General features: G+C 57.6%; 3 pseudogenes; all 3 read right to left on the bottom strand.

Moving 5' to 3' along the window:
- Positions 1–5,331: 5,331 nt before the first annotated feature.
- On the bottom strand, positions 5,332–5,450 carry LOC122688919 (annotated as a pseudogene).
- A 6,217-nt stretch (positions 5,451–11,667) lies between these two features.
- LOC122688918 lies at positions 11,668–11,786 on the bottom strand (annotated as a pseudogene).
- A 6,239-nt stretch (positions 11,787–18,025) lies between these two features.
- LOC122688917 lies at positions 18,026–18,144 on the bottom strand (annotated as a pseudogene).
- Between the last annotated feature and the right edge of the window lie 859 nt (positions 18,145–19,003).

Below are 19,003 nucleotides of genomic sequence, written 5' to 3'. Positions count from 1 at the left end.
TTCTGTCATTAGAAACGTTGCCACCAGGCTTAAGAAATATATTTATAACTCATTTCTTTCAGAAAACAGGTTTCAAGATCTCCATCAGAAGTCTTTTATTAAGATAAATCACAGCTTTGTCAGTTTCTCCAGAAGTACTCTTATTTTTAACTCCCAAGGAGAAGCGCAATAATAGAACTAAATGAACCTAGTAGGTTATTTTCTCTCTAATGGCACCTGTCTTTATTCATAGGAGTCCGGTCTACGTATTTCCTGGGCTTCCCTGGTGGCTCAGGTGGTGAAGAATCTGTCTGCAATGCAGGAGCCCTGGGTTCCACGGCTGGGTTGAGACGATCGCCTGGAGAAGGGAATGGCGACCTCTTCCAGTATTCTTGCCTAGAGAATTCCACGGACAGGGGAACTTGGAAGGCTACATAGTCCATGGAGTCACAAAGACTCGGACACAACTGAGCAACTAATACACGTATTTTTTACTATTTGCTTCGTAGAAGCAATCGTTCATAGCCTTTTATAGCACTTTCTAAAGAACGTGTGGTGCCTTTTTCTTTGTTGTAAGCTGCACTAGGTCTTGGTTGCCACACATGGGATCTTTAATTGTGGCGTGCAAACTCTTACTTGCAGTGTATGGGATCTAGTTCACTGGCCAGAGATGGAACCCAGGCCCCTGCATTGGGAGCAGCCACTGGATGACCAGGGAAGCCCTCTAAAGAACTCTTCAAGTGCAACTTTCTGGATGTTCGCAGCAGCTCCGGGCAGTCCTAGTGATGATACTGTTCTGCACCCTCGAGCCCGTGTCCTCCCCGAGGGACACAGGGGCCAAGCGAGCAGATAGATGCTACCCCAGCGTCAGACCGCAGGGCCAGACTGGCTGTGTAAACTCCCTTCCAGTGATGTCCTCTTTTTACCGTTCCTCTGGTAAATTCAGTACTGTTTTCCTTGGAGCATGTGTTTAAAAAGGAAATCCTAGATGTGTTCCAACATTACTGCCCACTTTGAGGTGGACTGATATCTACCTAGGACTTGTTTATTAAACCCACCTGCCTGAGTACTGTGACTTGACTGGAGTTTTCTTGAAGTCACTCCTGAAGCATTGTGATGGTTTTGTCTGACATTAATAGATTTTTAAAAATGATACGTGTTGGCGTATGGCTATGAAGAAAGGGGAGAATCTGTTGCTATTGCAAACCAATTATGGAGGCAACTTAAAAAGGAAATCTGAATTGTAACTGTGTTTCTATTTATGTAAAATACGGTCCTTACCTTGCAGTCTGTAGTTGATGCGCACAGACACAGCAGTGGCTCGCGGGTTGCTCTTCTGCCATCTTCCTGTCCTCCTTCAGTCCCTGCATGTGTATAGGAACTTCAGTGAGATAATGGGGCATTTAACAGAGATTGCTCTGCGCAACACTGTCTTTAGTGTTTCTATTTTAAATTTGCTAGGCTGTTAATTTATATGCAAATAAAAGACACAATAAGAGAGTTCTGTGCCTATTGTGTATACGTAACCTGAAAGTAAATGCAGGATATTGATCCCAGAGGGAAAATAAGTTAGAGCGTCTGTGTTCAAAGATTTTTGAAAGTTCTTATTTCAGGCTGAACCGTTGTTGGTGACCCGTGAAAGTCGCTCAGTCATGTCTGACTCTGCGAACGCAGGGACTATACAGTCCATGGAATTCTCCAGGCCCGAATACTAGAGTGGGTAGCCGTTCCCTTCTCCTGGGGGTCTCTGCAACCCAGGGATCGAACCCAGGTCTCCTGCATGCCAGGTGGATTCTTCACCAGCTGAGCCACCAGGGAAGCCTGAACACTTATCAGCAGTTAAGGATTTCACAAATGCTAGATTGGAAAGATAAAATAATAATTCTGCTACATTAAAACAGATTTTCTTAAGTTCAAATTTTTTCAATGCAGTTGTAGGGAAGAAGTCTTTCCCCCTTATGGACATATCAGTATGTTAATGCCTAAGAAGTCCTTTTTCGAAAAGTTACAAAAAAGACAAAAGGCGGAAAATTATGCCAATAAGGCACCACATGATGATGCAAAAAGCTGGATACAGACAAGGAAAGAATGAATAAAAACTAAGCATTATGCTAATGGGAAACCATCATGCAACTTAATTCGGGGGGCGGGGGGAACCTAATGGAAAACACTTGCTTCTATGCCATAAACCATCTTTGAATTCAGGTTTCATTGGATTTTTCACGAGAAACGTTTCATCACCTATACGTTGGCTTGTCGTCTACTTTGTGCAAAAGCCTGGAGCTCCTAACTACTAGGGGGTCTCCCATCCAAGTACTAACTAACCCTGCTTAGTTTCCCAGATCAGAAGACATCTGGCCCGTTCAGGGTGGTATGATCTCATCAGAGGGAGGCGGCTGGCGCCAGGCGCCTTCAAAGCCCTGCGCTGCGCCTCCCTCTCGCTCTGACGTGCCGGTCGAGCCAGCCCGGGCCGCACCTTTCCACGGGGCGCGCGCTGCACTTGAGCCGCACGACCGGCGACCGAACTCGGGTCGGCCAGGCCCGGCAGCCCGGCCGACGCCGCCCCGTCCCCGCACACCGCCACCCTGGCAAGCAAGCCTGGCCCGGCCCGGGGGCCCGGAGGGTTGCCGGGACCACGAGCGGCCGGTTAGGCGTGCAGGCCTGGGCTGCGGGTTGGCGTGAGGGGCGCGGAGGTCTGGGCGCCCACCCACCCTGGGCCTCTCCAGGCCCGCCCCCCGCGCGGGTCCCCCACCCACCCCTCCGGATCGTTGCTCAGGCCCAAGTGGCCCCAGAGGTGTCTGGCTTGCGGGCGGGCCGGCCGCCGCCGGCGACTGGAGCGCGGCAGCCCCGCCCCTTCACCCGACCGCGGCCCCCCCTTGTCCCCACGCCGCCCGCCAAGCACAGGACCTTCCTGAGAGAGCGGACGAGCGACAGGCAGGGGCACGGACACGGACACACACACAGACACTCGCACGCACCCAGGCCAAGGGAGACAGCCGGCCGGCGCAAGCTCCTCAGCCAGAGCCAGACCCACAGCGCCTGTGAGAGGCCGGGGGTCAGGAGACTCAGAGGCAGAAAGAGATGAAGGTTCAGAGACAGACTCCCAGACGGCCAGAGGGAGATGAAGACAGACACGCGCGCGGACACACACACGCACGCACACACAGGTGGAGACAGGCAGAGGGAGACAGACCGACTGACAGAAGGCAAACGGGAGACAGACACGGGAGAGAGGATGGCATCCGATCCGAGACAGACACACTGGCACAACCGTGACCACCCCAGAGAGAGGCCCTGCGGAAGAAGCCGCTTCCCCAAGGGAGGGGGCGTTCCCTTGGGGCGGCCCAGGCTGGACGCGGTGCCCTGGGGCTGGCAGTCCCCCGTGGGGTCCCCAAGACTTCCTCGCAGCTGAAGTCTCAAAGGTCCCCTTCAGCTTGGCTACCTAAGGCAAGACCCAGCCCCCGCCCCCAGACCAGAGGGTGAGTGTGTGAGAGTGTGTGTGTGAGTGTGTCGGTGGGCGAGGCTGTGGTCAGGCCGACTGGGGGCCGGGTGCATACCCACGATGGACGGGGGAGGGTGTGGAGGCGTGGGGGTGGGGCTGGGGGTGGGGAATCTGTGTGGTCCTCTTGCTGTCTCTCTCTCCCTCTTTCTTCTTCTTCTTTTTTTTTTTTAAAGGTAAGATGTTTTTATTGAAATATTGGGAATATTCTCTGTACAGCAGCAGTCTCACTGAGAGGCAGTTTTGCCTCCCAAGTAACATTTGACAATGGTTGAAGACATTCTTGATTGTTAAATCTTGGGGAGGGGTGTTATGAGTATCTCATGGGTAAAAGACACAAATGAAAAATACTTCGGTTCAATTCTAAACACAGAGAATGTGCCAAATTCTCAAGAAACATTGTTCATACACTTAATTGACTTAATTTCCAAGGTCCTTATGCCTAGAGTAAGTAATCCAGAAACCACACCGTTTCTCGCCTGGCTTTACGCGGGACACGTGGGAGAACAAAAAGTAAGGTTTCACTCCATTCAATGACCTTAGTTTTCTCAGATGCAGTTTTCATAAGCTCACAAACTCCCGACCCACTCACCCTCCCCTGGGGTTGCAAATCTCTCCTTGGAGAAGCCAAAACAAAGAAAGCCCAATCCCGCTCGGTGATCAGCGAAGTGCTGAGGAAACCGACCCTCGGGGTTTCAAGGCGCTGCTCCCGCAGAGGGCCTGCCCACCTAATCACTGCCGGGCAAATGAAGGAGTCCAACCTGCTCGAGAAAGGCTCACTCAAGGGAGGCTCTGACGCCAGAGCCCCGGGCCCAGACCCCACAGACAGCAATCCCTCCTCAGAGCCTCAAGGGCCAGGCCTCGGGGCCCGCTCCCTCAGGGCAGAAGGTGCGCGCTAGGGCGCGAGACTGGGGCGCCGAGAGGGCCTGGGACGCCCCGCGCACCCGCCCACCCGCCCTCCCAGAGTGGAGGAGGAGCCCGCCGGTCTCCGGCCTCCACCACCCCGGCCCCCGACTTACCGCGGTGCGCTGGGGGAGGGGAAGTGTCAGGAGTGAGGGGCTAGGCCGCACCACCACCCGCCGCTCAGACAGCAGCGCGCGGCCGCCACGAAACCGTCGCCGCCGCCGTCTCCAGCACCGATACCGACCGCCGCTCCGGGCGCGGCGCGTAGGGGGCCCGACTGCGTCGCACGCCGCCCGCCCGCCTTCAGAGGCTCGCTGCGCGCGCTCCGCCCTCGCTGTCTGTGCATTGGCAGACGCCGCCGCCACTCTACCTACATCCGCCCTGTTCTTCACTGGACCACGGGGCTTTTGAAACCGAACGTGAGGGTTGTGAGGGTTGTCTCTGCCAGACTAGGACTCTCTCCCCTCTTTCTGAGTCTCCCTTCCCTGTGCTTTGCAGCTCTTCACCTGTCCTGGGCGGGGTGTGTCTCTGTGTGTGTCTTTGTGTGTCTGTGTGTGTGTGTGTGTGTGTGCGCGCGCGAACGGTCGCCTGGGAGTACCGGGCTGGGGCTCGGGCTGGGGCAGCCCCCGGGATTGCCTGAGGCATGCCAAGGGAGCCCCAGATGGAGACCCGACTGTCATCTGGTTTCCTGGAAGCCAAATCCGGAGGCAACCCAGGCCTGCGGCGGGAGTCGGGGCCCTGGCCACCCACCAGGGGAGGGGCTGGGGCTGCGGGGACCCAAGAGTTGGGCCGCTGCTGTCTTCGAGGGCCGCCGGCAGGCCGGCTGGCCGGCCGGCTGGAAGGCAGGCGACGGCTCTGAGCGCGCCGGGTGCGAGGGGCCAGGGGCAGGTGGGGCTCGGGGCGGCCAACCGCGCCGGGGGAGGCAGGGCTAAAGGACAGGGGAGGCAGGAAGCCTACAGCACCCGGTATTCCCAGGCGGTCTCCCACCCAAGTACTAACCAGGCCAGACCCTGCTTCGCTTCCCAGATCAGACAAGATCTGGCGCGTTCAGGGTGGTATGGCCCTAGACGGAGGTGGCTGCAGCCAGGCGCCTTAAGAACCTTAAGAACCCTGCGTTGCGCCTCCCTTTCGGTCTGACTTGCCTGCCGGTCAGGCCAGCCGGCCACACCTCTCCAAGGGCCGCGGGCTGCACTTGAGCCGCACGACCTGCGACCGGACTCCGGTCGGCCAGGGCCGGCAGCCCGGCGGCCGTCCGACGCCGCCCGGCCTCCGCACACCGCCAAGCCCGGCCAGAACCCGCCTGGCCCGGCCCGGGGCCCCGGAGGGCTTCCTGGACCCCGAGTGGCCGGCTGGCCGTGCATGCCTGGGCCTGGGGTTGGGGTGAGGGGCGCGGAGGTCTCGGCGCCCTCCCGCCCTGGGCCTCTCCCGGCCCGCCCCCTGTCGGCGCCCGCGCCCACCCCCACCCCCACCCCCCGCCCCACTCGCCTTCCAGGCTCAGGGCCACGTGGCCCCGGAGGTGTCTGATTCGGGCCCGCCGCGCACCGCGGCCCTCGGTCCTCTGAGCCTCCCGCGGGCGTAGGCGTAGCGCAGCCGGGGCCCTGAGTGCCCATCCTGCCCGGCACCTGCCCGGGGCCCAAACCCACCGCGAGCCACCTGCGCGGTCCACCCCAGCGCCTCAGCCCCACCCCTTCGCCCCACCGCGGCCCCCCTTGTCCCCATGCCGCCCGCCAAGCACGGGACCTTCCTGAGGGCCTTCACACTCTTCCTTAAAGAGTTCTACGTGAATTGAAGACAGGATCTACTGGATGGTAACCAACTGCTAAAACAGACAGACAACAGTTACTTTGATCCTTCTTGCCTTACTGTGAGCTGTGACGGGAGGGAACCTCATGGCTGCTGAACTCAACGCTTTCATTCATTCTCTTGTTTCAAAACAGGGACTCATTGAGCTGCATGGGAGATGAATTCTGTCATTAGAAACGTTGCCACCAGGCTTAAGAAATATATTTATAACTCATTTCTTTCAGGAAACAGGTTTCAAGATCTCCATCAGAAGTCTTTTATTAAGATAAATCACAGCTTTGTCAGGTTCTCCAGAAGTACTCTTATTTTTAACTCCCAAGGAGAAGCGCAATAATAGAACTAAATGAACCTAGTAGGTTATTTTCTCTCTAATGGCACCTGTCTTTATTCATAGGAGTCCGGTCTACGTATTTCCTGGGCTTCCCTGGTGGCTCAGGTGGTGAAGAATCTGTCTGCAATGCAGGAGCCCTGGGTTCCACGGCTGGGTTGAGACGATCGCCTGGAGAAGGGAATGGCGACCTCTTCCAGTATTCTCGCCTAGAGAATTCCACGGACAGGGGAACTTGGAAGGCTACATAGTCCATGGAGTCACAAAGACTCGGACACAACTGAGCAACTAATACACGTATTTTTTACTATTTGCTTCGAAGAAGCAATCGTTCATAGCCTTTTATAGCACTTTCTAAAGAACGTGTGGTGCCTTTTTCTTTGTTGTAAGCTGCACTAGGTCTTGGTTGCCACACATGGGATCTTTAATTGTGGCGTGCAAACTCTTACTTGCAGTGTATGGGATCTAGTTCACTGGCCAGAGATGGAACCCAGGCCCCTGCATTGGGAGCAGCCACTGGATGCCCAGGGAAGCCCTCTAAAGAACTCTTCAAGTGCAACTTTCTGGATGTTCGCAGCAGCTCCGGGCAGTCCTAGTGATGATACTGTTCTGCACCCTCGAGCCCGTGTCCTCCCCGAGGGACGCAGGGGCCAAGCGAGCAGATAGATGCTACCCCAGCGTCAGACCGCAGGGCCAGACTGGCTGTGTAAACTCCCTTCCAGTGATGTCCTCGTTTTACCGTTCCTCTGGTAAATTCAGTACTGTTTTCCTTGGAGCGTGTGTTTAAAAAGGAAATCCTAGATGTGTTCCAACATTACTGCCCACTTTGAGGTGGACTGATATCTACCTAGGACTTGTTTATTAAACCCACCTGCCTGAGTACTGTGACTTGACTGGAGTTTTCTTGAAGTCACTCCTGAAGCATTGTGATGGTTTTGTCTGACATTAATAGATTTTTAAAAATGATACGTGTTGGCGTATGGCTATGAAGAAAGGGGAGAATCTGTTGCTATTGCAAACCAATTATGGAGGCAACTTAAAAAGGAAATCTGAATTGTAACTGTGTTTCTATTTATGTAAAATACGGTCCTTACCTTGCAGTCTGTAGTTGATGTGCACAGACACAGCAGTGGCTCGCGGGTTGCTCTTCTGCCATCTTCCTGTCCTCCTTCAGTCCCTGCATGTGTATAGGAACTTCAGTGAGATAATGGGGCATTTAACAGAGATTGCTCTGCGCAACACTGTCTTTAGTGTTTCTATTTTAAATTTGCTAGGCTGTTAATTTATATGCAAATAAAAGACACAATAAGAGAGTTCTGTGCCTATTGTGTATACGTAACCTGAAAGTAAATGCAGGATATTGATCCCAGAGGGAAAATAAGTTAGAGCGTCTGTGTTCAAAGATTTTTGAAAGTTCTTATTTCAGGCTGAACCGTTGTTGGTGACCCGTGAAAGTCGCTCAGTCATGTCTGACTCTGCGAACGCAGGGACTATACAGTCCATGGAATTCTCCAGGCCCGAATACTAGAGTGGGTAGCCGTTCCCTTCTCCAGGGGGTCTCTGCAACCCAGGGATCGAACCCAGGTCTCCTGCATGCCAGGTGGATTCTTCACCAGCTGAGCCACCAGGGAAGCCTGAACACTTATCAGCAGTTAAGGATTTCACAAATGCTAGATTGGAAAGATAAAATAATAATTCTGCTACATTAAAACAGATTTTCTTAAGTTCAAATTTTTTCAATGCAGTTGTAGGGAAGAAGTCTTTCCCCCTTATGGACATATCAGTATGTTAATGCCTAAGAAGTCCTTTTTCGAAAAGTTACAAAAAAGAAAAAAGGCGGAAAATTATGCCAATAAGGCACCACATGATGATGCAAAAAGATGGATACAGACAAGGAAAGAAGGAATAAAAACTAAGCATTATGCTAATGGGAAACCATCATGCAAGTTAATTCGGGGGGAGGGGGGAACCTAATGGAAAACACTTGCTTCTATGCCATAAACCATCTTCGAATTCAGGTTTCATTGGATTTTTCACGATAAACGTTTCATCACCTATACGTTGGCTTGTCGTCTACTTTGTGCAAAAGCCTGGAGCTCCTAACTACTAGGGGGTCTCCCATCCAAGTACTAACTAACCCTGCTTAGTTTCCCAGATCAGAAGACATCTGGCCCGTTCAGGGTGGTATGATCTCATCAGAGGGAGGCGGCTGGCGCCAGGCGCCTTCAAAGCCCTGCGCTGCGCCTCCCTCTCGCTCTGACGTGCCGGTCGAGCCAGCCCGGGCCGCACCTTTCCACGGGGCGCGCGCTGCACTTGAGCCGCACGACCAGCGACCGAACTCGGGCCGGCCGCCCCGTCCCCGCACACCGCCACCCTGGCAAGCAAGCCTGGCCCGGCCCGGGGGCCCGGAGGGTTGCCGGGACCACGAGCGGCCGGTTAGGCGTGCAGGCCTGGGCTGCGGGTTGGCGTGAGGGGCGCGGAGGTCTGGGCGCCCACCCACCCTGGGCCTCTCCAGGCCCGCCCCCCGCTCGGGTCCCCCACCCACCCCTCCGGATCGCTGCTCAGGCCCAAGTGGCCCCAGAGGTGTCTGGCTTGCGGGCGGGCCGGCCGCCGCCGGCGACTGGAGCGCGGCAGCCCCGCCCCTTCGCCCGACCGCGGCCCCCCCTTGTCCCCACGCCGCCCGCCAAGCACAGGACCTTCCTGAGAGAGCGGACGAGCGACAGGCAGGGGCACGGACACGGACACACACACACACACTCGCACGCACCCAGGCCAAGGGAGACAGCCGGCCGGCGCAAGCTCCTCAGCCAGAGCCAGACCCACAGCGCCTGTGAGAGGCCGGGGGTCAGGAGACTCAGAGGCAGAAAGAGATGAAGGTTCAGAGACAGACTCCCAGACGGCCAGAGGGAGATGAAGACAGACACGCGCGCGGACACACACACACACACACACACACACACACACAGGTGGAGACAGACAGAGGGAGACAGACACGGGAGAGAGGATGGCATCCGATCCGAGACAGACACACTGGCACAACCGTGACCACCCCAGAGAGAGGCCCTGCGGAAGAAGCCGCTTCCCCAAGGGAGGGGGCGTTCCCTTGGGGCGGCCCAGGCTGGACGCGGTGCCCTGGGGCTGGCAGTCCCCCGTGGGGTCCCCAAGACTTCCTCGCAGCCGAAGTCTCAAAGGTCCCCTTCAGCTTGGCTCCCTAAGGCAAGACCCAGCCCCCGCCCCCAGACCAGAGGGTGAGTGTGTGAGAGTGTGTGTGTGAGGGTGTCGGTGGGCGAGGCTGTGGTCAGGCCGACCGGGGGCCGGGTGCATACCCACGATGGACGGGGGAGGGTGTGGAGGCGTGGGGGTGGGGCTGGGGGTGGGGAATCTGTGTGGTCCTCTTGCTGTCTCTCTCTCCCTCTTTCTTCTTCTTCTTTTTTTTAAAGGTAAGATGTTTTTATTGAAATATTGGGACTATTCTCTGTACAGCAGCAGTCTCACTGAGAGGCAGTTTTGCCTCCCAAGTAACATTTGACAATGTTTGAAGACATTCTTGATTGTTAAATCTTGGGGAGGGGTGGTATGAGTATCTCCTGGGTAAAAGACACAAATGAAAAATACTTCGGTTCAATTCTAAACACAGAGAATGTGCCAAATTCTCAAGAAACACTGTTCATATATTTAATTGACTTAATTTCCAAGGTCCTTATGCCTAGAGTAAGTAATCCAGAAACCACACCGTTTCTCGCCTAGCTTTACGCGGGACACGTGGGAGAACAAAAAGGAAGGTTTCACTCCATTCAATGACCTTAGTTTTCTCAGATGCAGTTTTCATAAGCTCACAAACTCCCGACCCACTCACCCTCCCCTGGGGTTGCAAATCTCTCCTTGGAGAAGCCAAAACAAAGAAAGCCCAATCCCGCACGGTGATCAGCGAAGTGCTGAGGAAACCCTCCCTCGGGATTTCAAGGCGCTGCTCCCGCAGAGGGCCTGCCCACCTAATCACTGCCGGGCAAATGAAGGAGTCCAACCTGCTCGAGAAACGCTCACTCAAGGGAGGCTCTGACGCCAGAGCCCCGGGCCCAGACCCCACAGAGAGCAATCCCTCCTCAGAGCCTCAGGGGCCAGGCCTCGGGGCCCGCTCCCTCAGGGCAGAAGGTGCGCGCTAGGGCGCGAGACTGGGGCGCCGAGAGGGCCTGGGACGCCCCGCGCACCCGCCCACCCGCCCTCCCAGAGTGGAGGAGGAGCCCGCCGGTCTCCGGCCTCCACCACCCCGGCCCCCGACTTACCGCGGTGCGCTGGGGGAGGGGAAGTGTCAGGAGTGAGGGGCTAGGCCGCACCACCACCCGCCGCTCAGACAGCAGCGCGCGGCCGCCACGAAACCGTCGCCGCCGCCGTCTCCAGCACCGATACCGACCGCCGCCGCTCCGGGCGCAGCGCGTAGGGGGCCCGACTGCGTCGCACGCCGCCCGCCCGCCGTCAGAGGCTCGCTGCGCGCGCTCCGCCCTCGCTGTCTGTGCATTGGCTGACTCCGCCACCACTCTATCTACATCCGCCCTGTTCTTCACTGGACCACGGGGCTTTTGAAACCGAACGTGAGGGTTGTGAGGGTTGTCTCTGCCAGACTAGGACTCTCTCCCCTCTTTCTGAGTCTCCCTTCCCTGTGCTTTGCAGCTCTTCACCTGTCCGGGGCGGGGTGTGTCTGTGTGTTTCTGTGTGTGTCTTCGTGTGTCTCTGTCTCTGTGTGTGTGTGTGTGTGTGTGAGTGTGTGTGTGTGTGTGTGTGTGTGTGTGTGCACGCGCGCGAACGGTCGCCTGGGAGTACTGGGCTGGGGCTCGGGCTGGGGCAGCCCCCGGGATTGCCTGAGGCATGCCAAGGGAGCCCCAGATGGAGACCCGACTGTCATCTGGTTTCCTGGAAGCCAAATCCGGAGGCAACCCAGGCCTGCGGCGGGAGTCGGGGCCCCGGCCACCCACCGGGGGAGGGGCTGGGGCTGCGGGGACCCAAGAGTTGGGCTGCTGCTGTCTTCGAGGGCCGCCGGCAGGCCGGCTGGCCGGCCGGCTGGAAGGCAGGCGACGGCTCTGAGGGGCCAGGGGCAGGTGGGGCTCGGGGCGGCCAACCGCGCCGGGGGAGCCAGGGCTAAAGGACAGGGGAGGCAGGAAGCCTACAGCACCCGGTATTCCCAGGCGGTCTCCCACCCAAGTACTAACCAGGCCAGACCCTGCTTCGCTTCCCAGATCAGACAAGATCTGGCGCGTTCAGGGTGGTATGGCCCTAGACGGAGGTGGCTGCAGCCAGGCGCCTTAAGAACCTTAAGAACCCTGCGTTGCGCCTCCCTTTCGGTCTGACTTGCCTGCCGGTCAGGCCAGCCGGCCACACCTCTCCAAGGGCCGCGGGCTGCACTTGAGCCGCACGACCTGCGACCGGACTCCGGTCGGCCAGGGCCGGCAGCCCGGCGGCCGCCCGACGCCGCCCGGCCTCCGCACACCGCCAAGCCCGGCCAGAACCCGCCTGGCCCGGCCCGGGGCCCCGGAGGGCTTCCTGGACCCCGAGTGGCCGGCTGGCCGTGCATGCCTGGGCCTGGGGTTGGGGTGAGGGGCGCGGAGGTCTCGGCGCCCTCCCGCCCTGGGCCTCTCCAGGCCCGCCCCCTGTCGGCGCCCGCGCCCACCCCCCGCCCCACTGGCCATCCAGGCTCAGGGCCACGTGGCCCCGGAGGTGTCTGATTCGGGCCCGCCGCGCACCGCGGCCCTCGGTCCTCTGAGCCTCCCGCGGCGTAGGCATAGCGCAGCCGGGGCCCTGAGCGCCCATCCTGCCCGGCACCTGCCCGGGGCCCAAACCCACCGCGAGCCCCCGGCGCCGTCCACCCGAGCGCCTCAGCCCCGCCCCTTCGCCCCACCGCGGCCCCCCTTGTCCCCACGCCGCCCGCCAAGCACGGGACCTTCCTGAGGGCCTTCAGACTCTTCCTTAAAGAGTTCTACGTGAATTGAAGACAGGATCTACTGGATGGTAACCAACTGCTAAAACAGACAGACAACAGTTACTTTGATCCTTCTTGCCTTACTGTGAGCTGTGACGGTAGGGAACCTCATGGCTGCTGAACTCAACGCTTTCATTCATTCTCTTGTTTCAAAACAGGGACTCATTGAGCTGCATGGGAGATGAATTCTGTCATTAGAAACGTTGCCACCAGGCTTAAGAAATATATTTATAACTCATTTCTTTCAGGAAACAGGTTTCAAGATCTCCATCAGAAGTCTTTTATTAAGATAAATCACAGCTTTGTCAGGTTCTCCAGAAGTACTCTTATTTTTAACTCCCAAGGAGAAGCGCAATAATAGAACTAAATGAACCTAGTAGGTTATTTTCTCTCTAATGGCACCTGTCTTTATTCATATTTCCTGGGCTTCCCTGGTGGCTCAGGTGGTGAAGAATCTGTCTGCAATGCAGGAGCCCTGGGTTCCCACGGCTGGGTTGAGACGATCGCCTGGAGAAGGGAATGGCGACCTCTTCCAGTATTCTCGCCTAGAGAATTCCACGGACAGGGGAACTTGGAAGGCTACATAGTCCATGGAGTCACAAAGACTCGGACACAACTGAGCAACTAATACACGTATTTTTTACTATTTGCTTCGAAGAAGCAATCGTTCATAGCCTTTTATAGCACTTTCTAAAGAACGTGTGGTGCCTTTTTTCTTTGTTGTAAGCTGCACTAGGTCTTGGTTGCCCACACATGGGATCTTTAATTGTGGCGGTGCAAACTCTTACTTGCAGTGTATGGGATCTAGTTCACTGGCCAGAGATGGAACCCAGGCCCCTGCATTGGGAGCAGCCACTGGATGCCCAGGGAAGCCCTCTAAAGAACTCTTCAAGTGCAACTTTCTGGATGTTCGCAGCAGCTCCGGGCAGTCCTAGTGATGATACTGTTCTGCACTCTCGAGCCCGTGTCCTCCCCGAGGGACACAGGGGCCAAGCGAGCAGATAGATGCTACCCCCAGCGTCAGACCGCAGGGCCAGACTGGCTGTGTAAACTCCCTTCCAGTGATGTCCTCGTTTTACCGTTCCTCTGGTAAATTCAGTACTGTTTTCCTTGGAGCGTGTGTTTAAAAAGGAAATCCTAGATGTGTTCCAACATTACTGCCCACTTTGAGGTGGACTGATATCTACCTAGGACTTGTTTATTAAACCACCTGCCTGAGTACTGTGACTTGACTGGAGTTTTCTTGAAGTCACTCCTGAAGCATTGTGATGGTTTTGTCTGACATTAATAGATTTTTAAAAATGATACGTGTTGGCGTATGGCTATGAAGAAAGGGGGAGAATCTGTTGCTATTGCAAACCAATTATGGAGGCAACTTAAAAAGGAAATCTGAATTGTAACTGTGTTTCTATTTATGTAAAATACGGTCCTTACCTTGCAGTCTGTAGTTGATGCGCACAGACACAGCAGTGGCTCGCGGGTTGCTCTTCTGCCATCTTCCTGTCCTCCTTCAGTCCCTGCATGTGTATAGGAACTTCAGTGAGATAATGGGGCATTTAACAGAGATTGCTCTGCGCAACACTGTCTTTAGTGTTTCTATTTTAAATTTGCTAGGCTGTTAATTTATATGCAAATAAAAGACACAATAAGAGAGTTCTGTGCCTATTGTGTATACGTAACCTGAAAGTAAATGCAGGATATTGATCCCAGAGGGAAAATAAGTTAGAGCGTCTGTGTTCAAAGATTTTTGAAAGTTCTTATTTCAGGCTGAACCGTTGTTGGTGACCCGTGAAAGTCGCTCCAGTCATGTCTGACTCTGCGAACGCAGGGACTATACAGTCCATGGAATTCTCCAGGCCCGAATACTAGAGTGGGTAGCCGTTCCCTTCTCCAGGGGGTCTCTGCAACCCAGGGATCGAACCCAGGTCTCCTGCATGCCAGGTGGATTCTTCACCAGCTGAGCCACCAGGGAAGCCTGAACACTTATCAGCAGTTAAGGATTTCACAAATGCTAGATTGAGAAAGATAAAATAATAATTCTGCTACATTAAAACAGATTTTCTTAAGTTCAAATTTTTTCAATGCAGTTGTAGGGAAGAAGTCTTTCCCCCTTATGGACATATCAGTATGTTAATGCCTAAGAAGTCCTTTTTCGAAAAGTTACAAAAAAGACAAAAGGCGGAAAATTATGCCAATAAGGCACCACATGATGATGCAAAAAGATGGATACAGACAAGGAAAGAAGGAATAAAAACTAAGCATTATGCTAATGGGAAACCATCATGCAAGTTAATTCGGGGGGGCGGGGGGAACCTAATGGAAAACACTTGCTTCTATGCCATAAACCATCTTCGAATTCAGGTTTCATTGGATTTTTTCACGATAAACGTTTCATCACCTATACGTTGGCTTGTCGTCTACTTTGTGCAAAAGCCTGGAGCTCCTAACTACTAGGGGGTCTCCCATCCAAGTACTAACTAAACCCTGCTTAGTTTCCCAGATCAGAAGACATCTGGCCCGTTCAGGGTGGTATGATCTCATCAGAGGGAGGCGGCTGGCGCCAGGCGCCTTCAAAGCCCTGCGCTGCGCCTCCCTCTCGCTCTGACGTGCCGGTCGAGCCAGCCCGGGCCGCACCTTTCCACGGGGCGCGCGCTGCACTTGAGCCGCACGACCAGCGACCGAACTCGGGCCGGCCAGGCCCGGCAGCCCGGCCGACGCCCGCCACCCGTCCCCGCACACCGCCACCCTGGCAAGCAAGCCTGGCCCGGCCCGGGGGCCCGGAGGGTTGCCGGGACCACGAGCGGCCGGTTAGGCGTGCAGGCCTGGGCTGCGGGTTGGCGTGAGGGGCGCGGAGGTCTGGGCGCCCCCCCCCCCCTGGGCCTCTCCAGGCCCGCCCCCCCGCTCGGGTCCCCCACCCACCCCTCCGGATCGCTGCTCAGAGCCCAAGTGGCCCCAGAGGTGTCTGGCTTGCGGGCGGGGCCGGCCGCCGCCGGCGACTGGAGCGCGGCAGCCCCCGCCCCCTTCGCCCGACCCGCGGCCACCCCTTGTCCCCACGCCGCCCGCCAAGCACAGGACCTTCCTGAGAGAGCGGACGAGCGACAGGCAGGGGCACGGACACGGACACACACACACACACTCGCACGCACCCAGGCCAAGGGAGACAGCCGGCCGGCGCAAGCTCCTCAGCCAGAGCCAGACCCACAGCGCCTGTGAGAGGCCGGGGGTCAGGAGACTCAGAGGCAGAAAGAGATGAAGGTTCAGAGACAGACTCCCAGACGGCCAGAGGGAGATGAAGACAGACACGCGCGCGGACACACACACACACACACACACACCACACACACACACACCACACACAGGTGGAGACAGACAGAGGGAGACAGACACGGGAGAGAGGATGGCATCCGATCCGAGACAGACACACTGGCACAACCGTGACCACCCCAGAGAGAGGCCCTGCGGAAGAAGCCGCTTCCCCAAGGGAGGGGGCGTTCCCTTGGGGCGGCCCAGGCTGGACGCGGTGCCCCGGGGCTGGCAGTCCCCCGTGGGGTCCCCAAGACTTCCTCGCAGCCGAAGTCTCAAAGGTCCCCTTCAGCTTGGCTCCCTAAGGCAAGACCCAGCCCCCGCCCCCAGACCAGAGGGTGAGTGTGTGAGAGTGTGTGTGTGAGGGTGTCGGTGGGCGAGGCTGTGGTCAGGCCGACCGGGGGCCGGGTGCATACCCACGATGGACGGGGGAGGGTGTGGAGGCGTGGGGGTGGGGCTGGGGGTGGGGAACCTGTGTGGTCCTCTTGCTGTCTCTCTCTCCCTCTTTCTTCTTCTTCTTTTTTTTAAAGGTAAGATGTTTTTATTGAAATATTGGGACTATTCTCTGTACAGCAGCAGTCTCACTGAGAGGCAGTTTTGCCTCCCAAGTAACATTTGACAATGTTGGAAGACATTCTTGATTGTTAAATCTTGGGGAGGGGTGGTATGAGTATCTCCTGGGTAAAAGACACAAATGAAAAATACTTCGGTTCAATTCTAAACACAGAGAATGTGCCAAATTCTCAAGAAACATTGTTCATACACTTAATTGACTTAATTTCCAAGGTCCTTATGCCTAGAGTAAGTAATCCAGAAACCACACCGTTTCTCGCCTAGCTTTACGCGGGACACGTGGGAGAACAAAAAGGAAGGTTTCACTCCATTCAATGACCTTCGTTTTCTCAGATGCAGTTTTCATAAGCTCACAAACTCCCGACCCACTCACCCTCCCCTGGGGTTGCAAATCTCTCCTTGGAGAAGCCAAAACAAAGAAAGCCCAATCCCGCACGGTGATCAGCGAAGTGCTGAGGAAACCCTCCCTCGGGATTTCAAGGCGCTGCTCCCGCAGAGGGCCTGCCCACCTAACCACTGCCGGGCAAATGAAGGAGTCCAACCTGCTCGAGAAACGCTCACTCAAGGGAGGCTCTGACGCCAGAGCCCCGGGCCCAGACCCCACAGAGAGCAATCCCTCCTCAGAGCCTCAGGGGCCAGGCCTCGGGGCCCGCTCCCTCAGGGCAGAAGGTGCGCGCTAGGGCGCGAGACTGGGGCGCCGAGAGGGCCTGGGACGCCCCGCGCACCCGCCCACCCGCCCTCCCAGAGTGGAGGAGGAGCCCGCCGGTCTCCGGCCTCCACCACCCCGGCCCCCGACTTACCGCGGTGCGCTGGGGGAGGGGAAGTGTCAGGAGTGAGGGGCTAGGCCGCACCACCACCCGCCGCTCAGAGAGCAGCGCGCGGCCGCCACGAAACCGTCGCCGCCGCCGTCTCCAGCACCGATACCGACCGCCGCCGCTCCGGGCGCAGCGCGTAGGGGGCCCGACTGCGTCGCACGCCGCCCGCCCGCCGTCAGAGGCTCGCTGCGCGGGCTCCGCCCTCGCTGTCTGTGCATTGGCTGACTCCGCCACCACTCTATCTACATCCGCCCTGTTCTTCACTGGACCACGGGGCTTTTGAAACCGAACGTGAGGGTTGTGAGGGTTGTCTCTGCCAGACTAGGACTCTCTCCCCTCTTTCTGAGTCTCCCTTCCCTGTGCTTTGCAGCTCTTCACCTGTCCGGGGCGGGGTGTGTCTGTGTGTTTCTGTGTGTGTCTTCGTGTGTCTCTGTCTCTGTGTGTGTGTGTGTGTGTGAGTGTGTGTGTGTGTGTGTGTGTGTGTGCACGCGCGCGAACGGTCGCCTGGGAGTACTGGGCTGGGGCTCGGGCTGGGGCAGCCCCCGGGATTGCCTGAGGCATGCCAAGGGAGCCCCAGATGGAGACCCGACTGTCATCTGGTTTCCTGGAAGCCAAATCCGGAGGCAACCCAGGCCTGCGGCGGGAGTCGGGGCCCCGGCCACCCACCGGCGGAGGGGCTGGGGCTGCGGGGACCCAAGAGTTGGGCTGCTGCTGTCTTCGAGGGCCGCCGGCAGGCCGGCTGGCCGGCCGGCTGGAAGGCAGGCGACGGCTCTGAGGGGCCAGGGGCAGGTGGGGCTCGGGGCGGCCAACCGCGCCGGGGGAGCCAGGGCTAAAGGACAGGGGAGGCAGGAAGCCTACAGCACCCGGTATTCCCAGGCGGTCTCCCACCCAAGTACTAACCAGGCCAGACCCTGCTTCGCTTCCCAGATCAGACAAGATCTGGCGCGTTCAGGGTGGTATGGCCCTAGACGGAGGTGGCTGCAGCCAGGCGCCTTAAGAACCTTAAGAACCCTGCCTTGCGCCTCCCTTTCGGTCTGACTTGCCTGCCGGTCAGGCCAGCCGGCCACACCTCTCCAAGGGCCGCGGGCTGCACTTGAGCCGCACGACCTGCGACCGGACTCCGGTCGGCCAGGGCCGGCAGCCCGGCGGCCGCCCGACGCCGCCCAGCCTCCGCACACCGCCAAGCCCGGCCAGAACCCGCCTGGCCCGGCCCGGGGCCCCGGAGGGCTTCCTGGACCCCGAGTGGCCGGCTGGCCGTGCATGCCTGGGCCTGGGGTTGGGGTGAGGGGCGCGGAGGTCTCGGCGCCCTCCCGCCCTGGGCCTCTCCAGGCCCGCCCCCTGTCGGCGCCCGCGCCCACCCCCCGCCCCACTGGCCATCCAGGCTCAGGGCCACGTGGCCCCGGAGGTGTCTGATTCGGGCCCGCCGCGCACCGCGGCCCTCGGTCCTCTGAGCCTCCCGCGGCGTAGGCATAGCGCAGCCGGGGCCCTGAGCGCCCATCCTGCCCGGCACCTGCCCGGGGCCCAAACCCACCGCGAGCCCCCGGCGCCGTCCACCCGAGCGCCTCAGCCCCGCCCCTTCGCCCCACCGCGGCCCCCCTTGTCCCCACGCCGCCCGCCAACCACGGGACCTTCCTGAGGGCCTTCAGACTCTTCCTTAAAGAGTTCTACGTGAATTGAAGACAGGATCTACTGGATGGTAACCAACTGCTAAAACAGACAGACAACAGTTACTTTGATCCTTCTTGCCTTACTGTGAGCTGTGACGGTAGGGAACCTCATGGCTGCTGAACTCAACGCTTTCATTCATTCTCTTGTTTCAAAACAGGGAC

This window comes from Cervus elaphus, chromosome 33 (genome assembly GCF_910594005.1).
Source record: "Cervus elaphus chromosome 33, mCerEla1.1, whole genome shotgun sequence".
NCBI classification, from domain to species: domain Eukaryota; kingdom Metazoa; phylum Chordata; class Mammalia; order Artiodactyla; family Cervidae; genus Cervus; species Cervus elaphus.
This window is presented reverse-complemented; position numbering and strand designations above follow the sequence as displayed.